The 16,552-nt window shown below is 41.1% G+C and overlaps 1 protein-coding gene across 2 annotated transcripts in view; it reads left to right on the top strand.

Annotated features, from left to right (window-relative positions):
• The window catches only part of LOC139761315 (dipeptidase 1-like), a 154,419-nt gene that overhangs the window by 49,317 nt on the left and 88,550 nt on the right, over positions 1 to 16,552 (top strand). The gene's annotated exons all lie outside the window — the stretch shown is intronic.

Below are 16,552 nucleotides of genomic sequence, written 5' to 3'. Positions count from 1 at the left end.
TACCTTTATCTACCTATCTATTTATCTACCTGGGATATGGCAATTACTCGGTACGTCTACCTTTATCTACCTATCTATTTATCTACCTGGGATATGGCAATTACTCGGTACGTCTACCTTTATCTACCTATCTATTTATCTACCTGGGATATGGCAATTACTCGGTACGTCTACCTTTATCTACCTATCTATTTATCTACCTGGGATATGGCAATTACTCGGTACGTCTACCTTTATCTACCTATCTATTTATCTACCTGGGATATGGCAATTACTCGGTACGTCTACCTTTATCTACCTATCTATTTATCTACCTGGGATATGGCAATTACTCGGTACGTCTACCTTTATCTACCTATCTATTTATCTACCTGGGATATGGCAATTACTCGGTACGTCTACCTTTATCTACCTATCTATTTATCTACCTGGGATATGGCAATTACTCGGTACGTCTACCTTTATCTACCTATCTATTTATCTACCTGGGATATGGCAATTACTCGGTACGTCTACCTTTATCTACCTATCTATTTATCTACCTGGGATATGGCAATTACTCGGTACGTCTACCTTTATCTACCTATCTATTTATCTACCTGGGATATGGCAATTACTCGGTACGTCTACCTTTATCTACCTATCTATTTATCTACCTGGGATATGGCAATTACTCGGTACGTCTACCTTTATCTACCTATCTATTTATCTACCTGGGATATGGCAATTACTCGGTACGTCTACCTTTATCTACCTATCTATTTATCTACCTGGGATATGGCAATTACTCGGTACGTCTACCTTTATCTACCTATCTATTTATCTACCTGGGATATGGCAATTACTCGGTACGTCTACCTTTATCTACCTATCTATTTATCTACCTGGGATATGGCAATTACTCGGTACGTCTACCTTTATCTACCTATCTATTTATCTACCTGGGATATGGCAATTACTCGGTACGTCTACCTTTATCTACCTATCTATTTATCTACCTGGGATATGGCAATTACTCGGTACGTCTACCTTTATCTACCTATCTATTTATCTACCTGGGATATGGCAATTACTCGGTACGTCTACCTTTATCTACCTATCTATTTATCTACCTGGGATATGGCAATTACTCGGTACGTCTACCTTTATCTACCTATCTATTTATCTACCTGGGATATGGCAATTACTCGGTACGTCTACCTTTATCTACCTATCTATTTATCTACCTGGGATATGGCAATTACTCGGTACGTCTACCTTTATCTACCTATCTATTTATCTACCTGGGATATGGCAATTACTCGGTACGTCTACCTTTATCTACCTATCTATTTATCTACCTGGGATATGGCAATTACTCGGTACGTCTACCTTTATCTACCTATCTATTTATCTACCTGGGATATGGCAATTACTCGGTACGTCTACCTTTATCTACCTATCTATTTATCTACCTGGGATATGGCAATTACTCGGTACGTCTACCTTTATCTACCTATCTATTTATCTACCTGGGATATGGCAATTACTCGGTACGTCTACCTTTATCTACCTATCTATTTATCTACCTGGGATATGGCAATTACTCGGTACGTCTACCTTTATCTACCTATCTATTTATCTACCTGGGATATGGCAATTACTCGGTACGTCTACCTTTATCTACCTATCTATTTATCTACCTGGGATATGGCAATTACTCGGTACGTCTACCTTTATCTACCTATCTATTTATCTACCTGGGATATGGCAATTACTCGGTACGTCTACCTTTATCTACCTATCTATTTATCTACCTGGGATATGGCAATTACTCGGTACGTCTACCTTTATCTACCTATCTATTTATCTACCTGGGATATGGCAATTACTCGGTACGTCTACCTTTATCTACCTATCTATTTATCTACCTGGGATATGGCAATTACTCGGTACGTCTACCTTTATCTACCTATCTATTTATCTACCTGGGATATGGCAATTACTCGGTACGTCTACCTTTATCTACCTATCTATTTATCTACCTGGGATATGGCAATTACTCGGTACGTCTACCTTTATCTACCTATCTATTTATCTACCTGGGATATGGCAATTACTCGGTACGTCTACCTTTATCTACCTATCTATTTATCTACCTGGGATATGGCAATTACTCGGTACGTCTACCTTTATCTACCTATCTATTTATCTACCTGGGATATGGCAATTACTCGGTACGTCTACCTTTATCTACCTATCTATTTATCTACCTGGGATATGGCAATTACTCGGTACGTCTACCTTTATCTACCTATCTATTTATCTACCTGGGATATGGCAATTACTCGGTACGTCTACCTTTATCTACCTATCTATTTATCTACCTGGGATATGGCAATTACTCGGTACGTCTACCTTTATCTACCTATCTATTTATCTACCTGGGATATGGCAATTACTCGGTACGTCTACCTTTATCTACCTATCTATTTATCTACCTGGGATATGGCAATTACTCGGTACGTCTACCTTTATCTACCTATCTATTTATCTACCTGGGATATGGCAATTACTCGGTACGTCTACCTTTATCTACCTATCTATTTATCTACCTGGGATATGGCAATTACTCGGTACGTCTACCTTTATCTACCTATCTATTTATCTACCTGGGATATGGCAATTACTCGGTACGTCTACCTTTATCTACCTATCTATTTATCTACCTGGGATATGGCAATTACTCGGTACGTCTACCTTTATCTACCTATCTATTTATCTACCTGGGATATGGCAATTACTCGGTACGTCTACCTTTATCTACCTATCTATTTATCTACCTGGGATATGGCAATTACTCGGTACGTCTACCTTTATCTACCTATCTATTTATCTACCTGGGATATGGCAATTACTCGGTACGTCTACCTTTATCTACCTATCTATTTATCTACCTGGGATATGGCAATTACTCGGTACGTCTACCTTTATCTACCTATCTATTTATCTACCTGGGATATGGCAATTACTCGGTACGTCTACCTTTATCTACCTATCTATTTATCTACCTGGGATATGGCAATTACTCGGTACGTCTACCTTTATCTACCTATCTATTTATCTACCTGGGATATGGCAATTACTCGGTACGTCTACCTTTATCTACCTATCTATTTATCTACCTGGGATATGGCAATTACTCGGTACGTCTACCTTTATCTACCTATCTATTTATCTACCTGGGATATGGCAATTACTCGGTACGTCTACCTTTATCTACCTATCTATTTATCTACCTGGGATATGGCAATTACTCGGTACGTCTACCTTTATCTACCTATCTATTTATCTACCTGGGATATGGCAATTACTCGGTACGTCTACCTTTATCTACCTATCTATTTATCTACCTGGGATATGGCAATTACTCGGTACGTCTACCTTTATCTACCTATCTATTTATCTACCTGGGATATGGCAATTACTCGGTACGTCTACCTTTATCTACCTATCTATTTATCTACCTGGGATATGGCAATTACTCGGTACGTCTACCTTTATCTACCTATCTATTTATCTACCTGGGATATGGCAATTACTCGGTACGTCTACCTTTATCTACCTATCTATTTATCTACCTGGGATATGGCAATTACTCGGTACGTCTACCTTTATCTACCTATCTATTTATCTACCTGGGATATGGCAATTACTCGGTACGTCTACCTTTATCTACCTATCTATTTATCTACCTGGGATATGGCAATTACTCGGTACGTCTACCTTTATCTACCTATCTATTTATCTACCTGGGATATGGCAATTACTCGGTACGTCTACCTTTATCTACCTATCTATTTATCTACCTGGGATATGGCAATTACTCGGTACGTCTACCTTTATCTACCTATCTATTTATCTACCTGGGATATGGCAATTACTCGGTACGTCTACCTTTATCTACCTATCTATTTATCTACCTGGGATATGGCAATTACTCGGTACGTCTACCTTTATCTACCTATCTATTTATCTACCTGGGATATGGCAATTACTCGGTACGTCTACCTTTATCTACCTATCTATTTATCTACCTGGGATATGGCAATTACTCGGTACGTCTACCTTTATCTACCTATCTATTTATCTACCTGGGATATGGCAATTACTCGGTACGTCTACCTTTATCTACCTATCTATTTATCTACCTGGGATATGGCAATTACTCGGTACGTCTACCTTTATCTACCTATCTATTTATCTACCTGGGATATGGCAATTACTCGGTACGTCTACCTTTATCTACCTATCTATTTATCTACCTGGGATATGGCAATTACTCGGTACGTCTACCTTTATCTACCTATCTATTTATCTACCTGGGATATGGCAATTACTCGGTACGTCTACCTTTATCTACCTATCTATTTATCTACCTGGGATATGGCAATTACTCGGTACGTCTACCTTTATCTACCTATCTATTTATCTACCTGGGATATGGCAATTACTCGGTACGTCTACCTTTATCTACCTATCTATTTATCTACCTGGGATATGGCAATTACTCGGTACGTCTACCTTTATCTACCTATCTATTTATCTACCTGGGATATGGCAATTACTCGGTACGTCTACCTTTATCTACCTATCTATTTATCTACCTGGGATATGGCAATTACTCGGTACGTCTACCTTTATCTACCTATCTATTTATCTACCTGGGATATGGCAATTACTCGGTACGTCTACCTTTATCTACCTATCTATTTATCTACCTGGGATATGGCAATTACTCGGTACGTCTACCTTTATCTACCTATCTATTTATCTACCTGGGATATGGCAATTACTCGGTACGTCTACCTTTATCTACCTATCTATTTATCTACCTGGGATATGGCAATTACTCGGTACGTCTACCTTTATCTACCTATCTATTTATCTACCTGGGATATGGCAATTACTCGGTACGTCTACCTTTATCTACCTATCTATTTATCTACCTGGGATATGGCAATTACTCGGTACGTCTACCTTTATCTACCTATCTATTTATCTACCTGGGATATGGCAATTACTCGGTACGTCTACCTTTATCTACCTATCTATTTATCTACCTGGGATATGGCAATTACTCGGTACGTCTACCTTTATCTACCTATCTATTTATCTACCTGGGATATGGCAATTACTCGGTACGTCTACCTTTATCTACCTATCTATTTATCTACCTGGGATATGGCAATTACTCGGTACGTCTACCTTTATCTACCTATCTATTTATCTACCTGGGATATGGCAATTACTCGGTACGTCTACCTTTATCTACCTATCTATTTATCTACCTGGGATATGGCAATTACTCGGTACGTCTACCTTTATCTACCTATCTATTTATCTACCTGGGATATGGCAATTACTCGGTACGTCTACCTTTATCTACCTATCTATTTATCTACCTGGGATATGGCAATTACTCGGTACGTCTACCTTTATCTACCTATCTATTTATCTACCTGGGATATGGCAATTACTCGGTACGTCTACCTTTATCTACCTATCTATTTATCTACCTGGGATATGGCAATTACTCGGTACGTCTACCTTTATCTACCTATCTATTTATCTACCTGGGATATGGCAATTACTCGGTACGTCTACCTTTATCTACCTATCTATTTATCTACCTGGGATATGGCAATTACTCGGTACGTCTACCTTTATCTACCTATCTATTTATCTACCTGGGATATGGCAATTACTCGGTACGTCTACCTTTATCTACCTATCTATTTATCTACCTGGGATATGGCAATTACTCGGTACGTCTACCTTTATCTACCTATCTATTTATCTACCTGGGATATGGCAATTACTCGGTACGTCTACCTTTATCTACCTATCTATTTATCTACCTGGGATATGGCAATTACTCGGTACGTCTACCTTTATCTACCTATCTATTTATCTACCTGGGATATGGCAATTACTCGGTACGTCTACCTTTATCTACCTATCTATTTATCTACCTGGGATATGGCAATTACTCGGTACGTCTACCTTTATCTACCTATCTATTTATCTACCTGGGATATGGCAATTACTCGGTACGTCTACCTTTATCTACCTATCTATTTATCTACCTGGGATATGGCAATTACTCGGTACGTCTACCTTTATCTACCTATCTATTTATCTACCTGGGATATGGCAATTACTCGGTACGTCTACCTTTATCTACCTATCTATTTATCTACCTGGGATATGGCAATTACTCGGTACGTCTACCTTTATCTACCTATCTATTTATCTACCTGGGATATGGCAATTACTCGGTACGTCTACCTTTATCTACCTATCTATTTATCTACCTGGGATATGGCAATTACTCGGTACGTCTACCTTTATCTACCTATCTATTTATCTACCTGGGATATGGCAATTACTCGGTACGTCTACCTTTATCTACCTATCTATTTATCTACCTGGGATATGGCAATTACTCGGTACGTCTACCTTTATCTACCTATCTATTTATCTACCTGGGATATGGCAATTACTCGGTACGTCTACCTTTATCTACCTATCTATTTATCTACCTGGGATATGGCAATTACTCGGTACGTCTACCTTTATCTACCTATCTATTTATCTACCTGGGATATGGCAATTACTCGGTACGTCTACCTTTATCTACCTATCTATTTATCTACCTGGGATATGGCAATTACTCGGTACGTCTACCTTTATCTACCTATCTATTTATCTACCTGGGATATGGCAATTACTCGGTACGTCTACCTTTATCTACCTATCTATTTATCTACCTGGGATATGGCAATTACTCGGTACGTCTACCTTTATCTACCTATCTATTTATCTACCTGGGATATGGGATCCGGATTCAACCGCTTCACACAATAGATTAAATCACTTCATACAATAGATCAAACCACTTCATACAATAATTCAAACCGCTTCATACGACAGATTAAACCGCTTCACACAATAGATTAAACCGCTCCATACAATAGATTAAACCGCTCCATACAATAGATTAAACCGCTTCACAGATTGCCACACCAGGACTGACATTGCTGGTAAAACCTTTCCAGCCAGAACACAGACCAATCACCACTGCTAAATCCCAGGAGGAACTGACTACATAAACCTATAAAAAAAAGATTTTCAGTTACAGCAAAACTAAAAGAATAAAACTTGAATATCAATCTCTGACTTTTTCCCCAGTGTTCCGTTCTGTTCAGATGAACCTGATCGAACCCTAAGGGTTCGAATCTGCTCCGATGACCATACCTAACCTTAAGGGTTCGAATCTGTTCCAATGAAATGACCAAACCCTGAGGGTTCGAATCTGTTCCGATGACCATACCTAACTTTAAGGGTTCGAATCTGTTCCGATGAAATGACCGAACCCTGAGGGTTCGAATCTGTTCCAATGACCTGACAGAACTCTAAGATACGAATCTGATTCGATGACCTGACAGAACCTTAAGAGTTCGAATCTGTTCCGAACCCAGATGAAGAGTCAAATACAAAGGCCTCAGTGAGATGAGTGTCAATGGTTTTGCTGTCAATATTAACACAGGGACGGGAAATAAGAGACAATTTCGCTTACATTATACCGTAGAAAAAAAATTTGGACACGTCTGAATTCCCACCACGACCCTATCCGAAGCTGTACCGAGCTTTCTAATCTCTCTATGTCGAGACCGAGGGTTCGATACAGCTTCGACCAGGCGTGCCCCCAGGCTCTGACTCCACCTGTAATGACTGAAGCTTCGGTATTGCTTCAAACGAACTAGTTAAACAACTTAATGATCTTCAGCAACATAGGGGTTGTAATACTGACCTTCAGCAACATGGGGGTTGTAATACTGACCTATAGCAACATGGGGGTTGTAATACTGACCAATAGCAACATGGGGGTTGTATTACTTACCTTTAGCAACATGGGTGTTGTATTACTGACCTATAGCAACATGGGAGTTGTATTACTGACCTATAGCAACATGGGGGTTGTATTACTGACCTATAGCAACATGGGGGTTGTATTACTGACCTATAGCAACATGGGGGTTGTATTACTGACCTATAGCAACATGGGGGTTGTATTACTGACCTATAGCAACATGGGGGTTGTAATACTGACCTACAGCGGGTTGTATTACTGACCTAGAGCAACATGGGGTTTGTATTACTGACCTTAAGCAACATGGGGGTTGTATTACTAACCTTCAGCAACATGGGGGTTGTAATACTGACCTTCAGCAACATGGGGGTTATAATACTGACCTTCAGCAACATGGGCGTTGTAATACTGACCTTCAGCAACATGGGGGTTGTAATACTGACCTTCAGCAACGTGGAGGTTGTAACTCTGAAAAAAAAATACGTGATGCATAAATACAAAAATAAAATAATCCATTAAAAAAATAACATGATATTATTATACGAGCGGCTGCGACACAGTACACAATAATTAACTTTATGATTATATTATAATTGCATTGTGTATCGTTATACAGCCCGTCATGATAAACACCCAGAGATTTACTGCCCTTTTTCGCACAGGCTGCGAATATGTCTGTGAGCAATTAATAATCACCGATCCTCAAATAATAATCAGTAAATGATATCATTAACATGCATGATTTACACTGACAAAACAATTAACTGCCCTACCCTCTGGCGAATGACCTATGAACGAACTCATTCTCACACAAGAGGTGTGCCCCCGGCAGCATAAAACATTTTATGACACATTATTTCGGTGAATCATAAATGTCCCCTAGACTGTGGCAGCTTTATATTAAATATTTATTGTCCCGCTGCTGCCTCACAAATCAGTAAATTATGATTGTTGTTCTAAGCCCAGCCACAACCCAGTCAACAGGCATCACCCCTAGCCAATACTGAGGGACAGTTAACTATCATTATTGCCCCCATAATGTAGTCTGTAACGTCTCTTCGATGTATATCAACTGACTTGTTATATTTCTCTCTGTGTCTTCCCTAATGATGTGATTATCACACGAAAGTGCACTTGGGAACTTTTCGTGTTTCATTTTCCCCGTGGACTCATAAGAATATCTTGATCGTATTTTCCATGATGTACATTGCTTCACATGAAGCTAGTTCGCACTATATATGATGTTTACCAAACAATGCCTTAAAGATTAAGATAGCAGAATATTGACAACGGAAGAAGAGATATATTTACTCCTATCTTAATGTCTTCCTTAATGGCCAATTTCCTGACACATAAATCCTCAACGATGTCAACCAAGTTGACCCCATACCTCCCATTTTCTTCTGCCACTGTATTCACGAGCCTCTGAACTTGATATTCTTAGATAAGAAATGAATCCTTAGGGAAATTATCTCCATACTTAGGGAAATTATCTCCTGTTATCATTATTTCCTGCGTTATCTTACTTGACCTTCCCACTGACCCTTATCTGATAAGGTTATGCGCCTTTAAGTCTTGTATGATATATATATATATATATATATATATATATATATATATATATATATATATATATATATATATATATATATATATACACACACACACACATATATACGTTGAAATCACACTTCAGTATGAGTTCATACAAATACATTTAACATGTAATTTTTCTATACATGTGGCACGACATGTTTCGTGGAGACAATCCACCTCATCATCAGGTGGTGCCAGTACTTAACAAAGTTATTTAAATCCCAACATCACACTTGAGTCCCGCCGTCCAGCACCAATCTGTACAGACCAACCACTGTCCGCTTTGTCTGGCAGTAACCGTTGTAAGGGAGAGTGATTAAGGGGGGTCACGTGGCGGGGGTTGACCTGGGTAGCTGGGTGTGTCATGAACAATTTTTTTTGTTTTCGTGTTTTGTCAATTCTCTCATAATGATTTGGTTAATGCTAGGATGGGCTTTAAAACTGCCTGGGGACAAGTTAAAGTTCTTAGTATTAGCAATTAAGACAGATTCAATAACGTTACGTGTGACATAATCAGCAGAGGGGTATAGAATAACGGGATTTTCAAGATCTATGGCCAGGGTGATCATTTTCATGACAATGTTTAGCGATCGCATTTTTGTGGTCATCCCTGCGTACTGCATGACTGTGCCAATAACACATCTCCGTTATGTCTTCCTTTTGTCTTATATATTTAAAGAAACCTTAGGATTATTATTCTCAACTTTGAAGGAAATTATTTCTTCCTTGAGTTGACAACAGCTGCCCAGGATGGTACGACTGTCCTGACTGAGGAGCGTTACAGAGGTGTCTGGAACCATCTTACACTCTCCATGAAAACATTGCTGATCTAACTTCGTTTCTCATCCAAACAGGTCTACCGGGCTAGTCCTACCATATTTATATAAACACCACACACCTAATCAAACCTTGCTTATTTCGATTACTTTCTCACATAAGTACTCTTGCTAATGCCTGTCCAATCAAACATTGATCAGCATCATCATGACAGAATCTGTCGAATCTATGGGCCTGAGTTCCCAGCATCATGGGGTGCTAAGGATCTCTAGGCTTCTGCCTAACTCTACTGCCAAAGAGAGGGAGGGCTCTGATAGCAGTAGTACCGGGTCCCTCCCACGACCTTTTCCCTCTCTGTGAGACCTTCCTCTTTTTCTATACATTATATCAACATTCCTGGTTTCTCTGGTAACCTCTCCTCAGTTGGACACAATCTGTTTAGTACCTCTCCTAATATCTTACTTCTGTCTGACACACAGTTGTCAAATGATGTTCTCACAACTATAACCTTCTCTTACATTTTCGGTTCAAAGGTGGTGTTTGTGTTTATTCCAACATCAACACACCTGTTACACGCATCAAGAACCTTGAGTCTCCAAACTTTGATGTTATGTGGCTCAAGGGCTGTCTCCCTAATACCACACTTTTCCCCTATTTCTCCCATTGCTCTCCTAATTCAGCAAATTTTATATCCTTCTTTGTCTATCTAAACTCCTGCCATGAGAGTGTGATATCCTCTCATCCGCAAGCCGAGATCCTCTACCTAGGCGTTCACCATAGGGAATGGTTGAATTCCTCCCATACAGATGGTGGAGGGATTGAAGCCCTCACGTTCTCTATTCTCAGTGATATAGAGCAAATTATCTCCCATTATATCTGACCACCGTAACCACTCTCCTAATATTTTGGATTTGTTTTTCCACCTCTGGTCCATCTTGCCGTAAATACACAATCTCGTCCCCAATTGGCTCATCTGATCACACTCTCATAAGTGTATCTAACAGCACCTCTCCCTCCAGCAGCCCCTACTACGTGTAAATTCTGGCACCTCAACAAAGCTGACTGGAATAAGTTACGTAACTTCTTATCTGACTTTCCTTAGGCAAATTACTGTCTCTTATGTGGTGATGCTTCTGTCTCCACCAAACGCATAGCAGAAGTTATTCTTGCGGGACTGGAAACATTAATCCCCTCTTCTTCCAAGACGACCTCTTCATCCAATCCATGGTTCAGCCGTTCATGTTCTGAGGCCATTCAGGAAAAAGGATCAGGCATACCGGGCTTGGAAAAACTCTCCTTCCTCCATCTATACATAAACCTTCCTATAGTATCAAATCTTTTATCCAACAGCCTCCTTCAGTGATCATACCCTCCACTATCCTCTTCCATTCATCCATTAATCCCTTTCCATTCTTTGAACTATGATACAAAGACACCACACCCTTGCCTCCCCTGCACACCAACCTCCTCCCCATCTCTCGCCATAGTACATCCTCACCCAACCTTACTCGCGAGTACACTTTAACCTCTCTGGCGTGGAGGACCTTTGACTGGGCTGAACCCTGTTCTTGAACCCCGAGTGGCCTGACAGTGAGATATTCACAGCAGTGACAACACAAAAGACACTGCAACCCTGCCACCAATACATAGGGCCTCTTGCCACTACTTACACACACACCCACACACACACCAGTTCAAAGCCACTAACAGCAACAGAATACCAAAGAGAGAGAATTTCTTGAGATGTGACTGGCAGCTTGAAGAGCAGGTGGAACTGGACCATTCTAGCCTGAGTCACGTGGAGGGATGGCTGGGAATGAGACGTGTGAATGTAAACTTTTGGGGGGATGAAACGGTCAGACGGTGAACCAGGCCAAGCAGGTTGGCCTCGACATTTTGGCAGGTTGGCCTCGACATTTTGGCAGCTTAGCCTCGACATTTTGGCAGGTTGGCCTCGACATTTTGGCAGGTTGGCCTCGACATTTTGGCAGGTTGGCCTCGACTTTTCAGCAGGTTGACCTTGACATTTTAGCGGGTTGGCCTCGATATTTCAGCAAACTAAATTCGACATTTTGACAGGTTGGCCTCGACATTTCGCAGGTTGACCTCGACATTTTGACAGGTTGGCCTCGATGACCTCGACATTTCAGGAAGTTAAATTCGACATTTTTGGCAAGTTGGCCTCGACATTTCAGGAAGTTAAATTCGACATTTTTGGCAAGTTGCCCTCGACATTTCAGGAAGTTAAATTCGACATTTTTGGCAAGTTGGCCTCGACATTTCAGGAAGTTAAATTCGACATTTTTGGCAGGTTGGCTTCGACATTTCAGCAGGTTGGCCTCGACATTTCAGCGAGTTAAATTCGTCATTTTGGCAGGTTGGCATCGACATTTCAGCGAGTTAAATTCGACATTTTGGCAGGTTGGCCTCGACATTTCAGTGGGTTGTCCTCGGTATTTCAGCAGGTTGGAGTTTAGATGAAACTCCGACTGATTGCTCTATACTAACGACCTAAAACGACCACATACGAAAGTCACAATCACTTCCTGATACAATTAATGGTTTGATATTGTTCCTTTTCTGTTGACTCGTCAAATATCCTTTTATACGATGCTTCCATTTGAACTCCTACGGTTTATAAATTGTGCTGCGTTCTGCTCAAAATATCTTTTTCGATGCAGTCCAGGTTGTCAGATATTTTCATACCCACTTCTAGACAACCAGAAAAATCCGCGGCACCGGTTCTCACACACCTGCAGCCACGGGAAAAGAGCGAGACCCGGCAATATGCACGAGAGATCAGAGAACATCAGTAAATCCACGTTGTACTGTCATGACCAGACCCCACCACCACCCGTGCTTTAAACCTGCCAAGAGAACGCAAATTGAAACTGTTCCCTGTTTACTGGCCCAGACCTCTCTCTCTCTCTCTCTCTCTCTCTCTCTCTCTCTCTCTCTCTTGCAAGGCTTCAAGAAGAAAAAGTTGAGAGCAAACCTTGTTTTTTTTTCTTCAGCCAGTGGAGACAGGTTTGCTTAAGATGAAATATCATTCCGTTTCGACAACAGAAAACAGTTTTTCCAAAGTTTAACATTTTCCTTCGTTCTTTTACCCCAATATCCACTGGATATTTTTTGCCTTGTTCTTTAAAACCATCTTGAAAACATTTAAGAATTGTAGCTAAAGTTTCCTAAGCCATACAGAGACTGAACCATACCAAGACTAAAGCATACTGACTGAACCATATAGTGAGTGAACTATACCGAGACTAAATCATACTGACTGAACCACATAGTGACTGAACTATACCGAGACTAAAGCATACTGACTGAACCACAGTGACTGAACCATGCCGAGTTTAAAGCATACTGATTGAACCACATAGTGACTGAACCATGCCGAGTTTAAAGCGTTCTGACTGAACCATATAGTGACTGAACCATGCCGAGACTAAAGCATACTGACTGAACCGTATAGTGACTGAACTATATCGAGACTAAAGCATACTGACTGAACCACATAGTGACTGAACCATACCGAGATTAAACTTTACATACTGACTGAACCATATCGAGACTAAAGCGTACTCTGAGTGAGCCATACGAAGTCTAATGCATACTCTGACTGAGCCATACAGACACTAAACCATACCGAGACTAAAGCATACTGACTGAACCATATAGTGACTGAACCACATAGTGACTGAACCATACCGAGACTAAAGCATACTGACTGAACCATATGGTGACTGAACCACATAGTGACTGAACCATACCGAGACTAAAGCATACTGACTAAACCACATAGTGACTGAACCACATAGTGACTGAACCATACCGAGACTAAAGCATACTGACTGAACCATATAGTGACTGAACCACATAGTGACTGAACCATACCGAGACTAAAGCATACTGACTGAACCATATAGTGACTGAACCACATAGTGACTGAACCATACCGAGACTAAAGCATACTGACTGAACCATATGGTGACTGAACCACATAGTGACTGAACCATACCGAGACTAAAGCATACTGACTAAACCACATAGTGACTGAACAACATAGTGACTGAACCATACCGAGACTAAAGCATACTGACTAAACCACATAGTGACTGAACCATACAGAGAAAGAACCACACCGAGACTGAACCATACACAGACTGAACCATTCACAGACTGAACATTCGGAAAGTGCCTCTTAATTGTTTCACTCTGCCCATGATTCTTACTATGAACGACTTTGTGATTATAGATGGCCAGATATAATTGTATATCCGCCAAGGCTATATGCAGATACTATCCCAAGATATAGCCATATATCCGCTAAGACTATATGTAGATACTTTCCCATAATAAGACTAAATCTACGTCCTTATTATCATATAACTCAGAGGCGTCTCCTTATTCTAGCTTGTGGTTGTAGACTGATTCGAATCCGCTCTGTTTCGTTCATATATCCCGCCGGGATCGTGTGCTTCATTCACATCTTGCACAGGGAATCGTGTGCTTCATTCACATCCTCCACAGGGAATCGTGTGCATCCTTCACGCCCTCCACAGGGAATCGTGTGCTTCATTCACGCCCTCCACTGAACCTTCCCTCCACCACCACACTCCTTCACAGCCAGTGTGGCGAGAGCGTCCCCCCGCGTACCGTGCACCACAGCTACTCTACCCAACAGCGTTCCTAGCCCTTAGGTATCTACCCCCAGGGGAAATATGTACAACCTTCCCATTTTCCGTATTCCGTTTTTTTTTTTTTACGGTAGAAAATGTTTCGTTGGATATTCCTGGCTGTAATAAGTCTCCCATGATGCCTCTCCCCCTCACCTTATCTCTCGTCTGGGAGACATCTCGTCTACTGTGGCCTAGGAGACATCTCGTCTACTCTCGTCTGGGAGACATCTCGTCTACTCTCGTAAGGGAGACATCTCGTCTACTCTCGTAAGGGAGACATCTCGTCTACTCTCGTAAGGGAGACATCTCGTCTACTCTCGTAAGGGAGACATCTCGTCTACTCTCGTAAGGGAGACATCTCGTCTACTCTCGTAAGGGAGACATCTCGTCTACTCTCGTAAGGGAGACATCTCGTCTACTCTCGTAAGGGAGACATCTCGTCTACTCTCGTAAGGGAGACATCTCGTCTACTCTCGTAAGGGAGACATCTCGTCTACTCTCGTAAGGGAGACATCTCGTCTACTCTCGTAAGGGAGACATCTCGTCTACTCTCGTAAGGGAGACATCTCGTCTACTCTCGTAAGGGAGACATCTCGTCTAATCTCGTAAGGGAGACATCTCGTCTACTCTCGTAAGGGAGACATCTCGTCTACTCTCGTAAGGGAGACATCTCGTCTAATCTCGTAAGGGAGACATCTCGTCTAATCTCGTAAGGGAGACATCTCGTCTAATCTCGTAAGGGAGACATCTCGTCTAATCTCGTAAGGGAGACATCTCGTCTAATCTCGTAAGGGAGACATCTCGTCTACTCTCGTAAGGGAGACATCTCGTCTACGAGACATCTTGTCTACTCTGGCCTAGGTGACATCTCGTCTACTCTTCTGGCCTGGGAGACATCTCGTCTACTCTTCTGGCCTAGGAGACATCTCCTCTACTCTCGTCTGGGAGACATCTCGTCTACTCTGGCCTAGGAAACATCTCGTCTACTCTCGTCAGGGAGACATCTTGTCTACTCTGCTCGGGAGATATTCTACTCTGGTCTACCTGCGTTATCTACCTGTAACAATATATTTTCTTGTCACATCTACAGTCGGTGTGCCACACCTTCAGTATGGCTGACTGTCTCATCTGTGACTCATATACGACCTGGGTCTCGACCCCAGGCTAACCTCTGGGTGTACGTGGCTACCAAGGGAAGCTCTATGGTTACTACAGGCTAAACGCACTTCCCTTAGAAGGATTACAGAGGAATACAAAGGATTACAGAGGAATACAGAGGAATACAAAGGATTACAGAGGAATACAAAGGATTACAGAGGAATACAAAGGATTACAGAGGAATACAAAGGATTACAGAGGAATACAAAGGATTACTGAGAAATACAAAAGATCACAGAGGAATACAAAGGATTACAGAGGAATACAAAGGATTACAGAGGAATACAAAGGATTACAGAGGAATACAAAGGATTACAGAGGAATACAAAGGATTACAGAGGAATATAAAGGATTACAGAAGAACATAAAGGATTACAGAAGAATATAAAGGATTACAGAGGAATACAAAGGATTACAGAGGAAT

Source organism: Panulirus ornatus, chromosome 40 (assembly GCF_036320965.1).
Source record: "Panulirus ornatus isolate Po-2019 chromosome 40, ASM3632096v1, whole genome shotgun sequence".
Lineage (NCBI taxonomy): Eukaryota > Metazoa > Arthropoda > Malacostraca > Decapoda > Palinuridae > Panulirus > Panulirus ornatus.
Note: the sequence above shows the minus strand (reverse complement) of the source record. Positions and strands in the feature narration are given on the sequence as shown.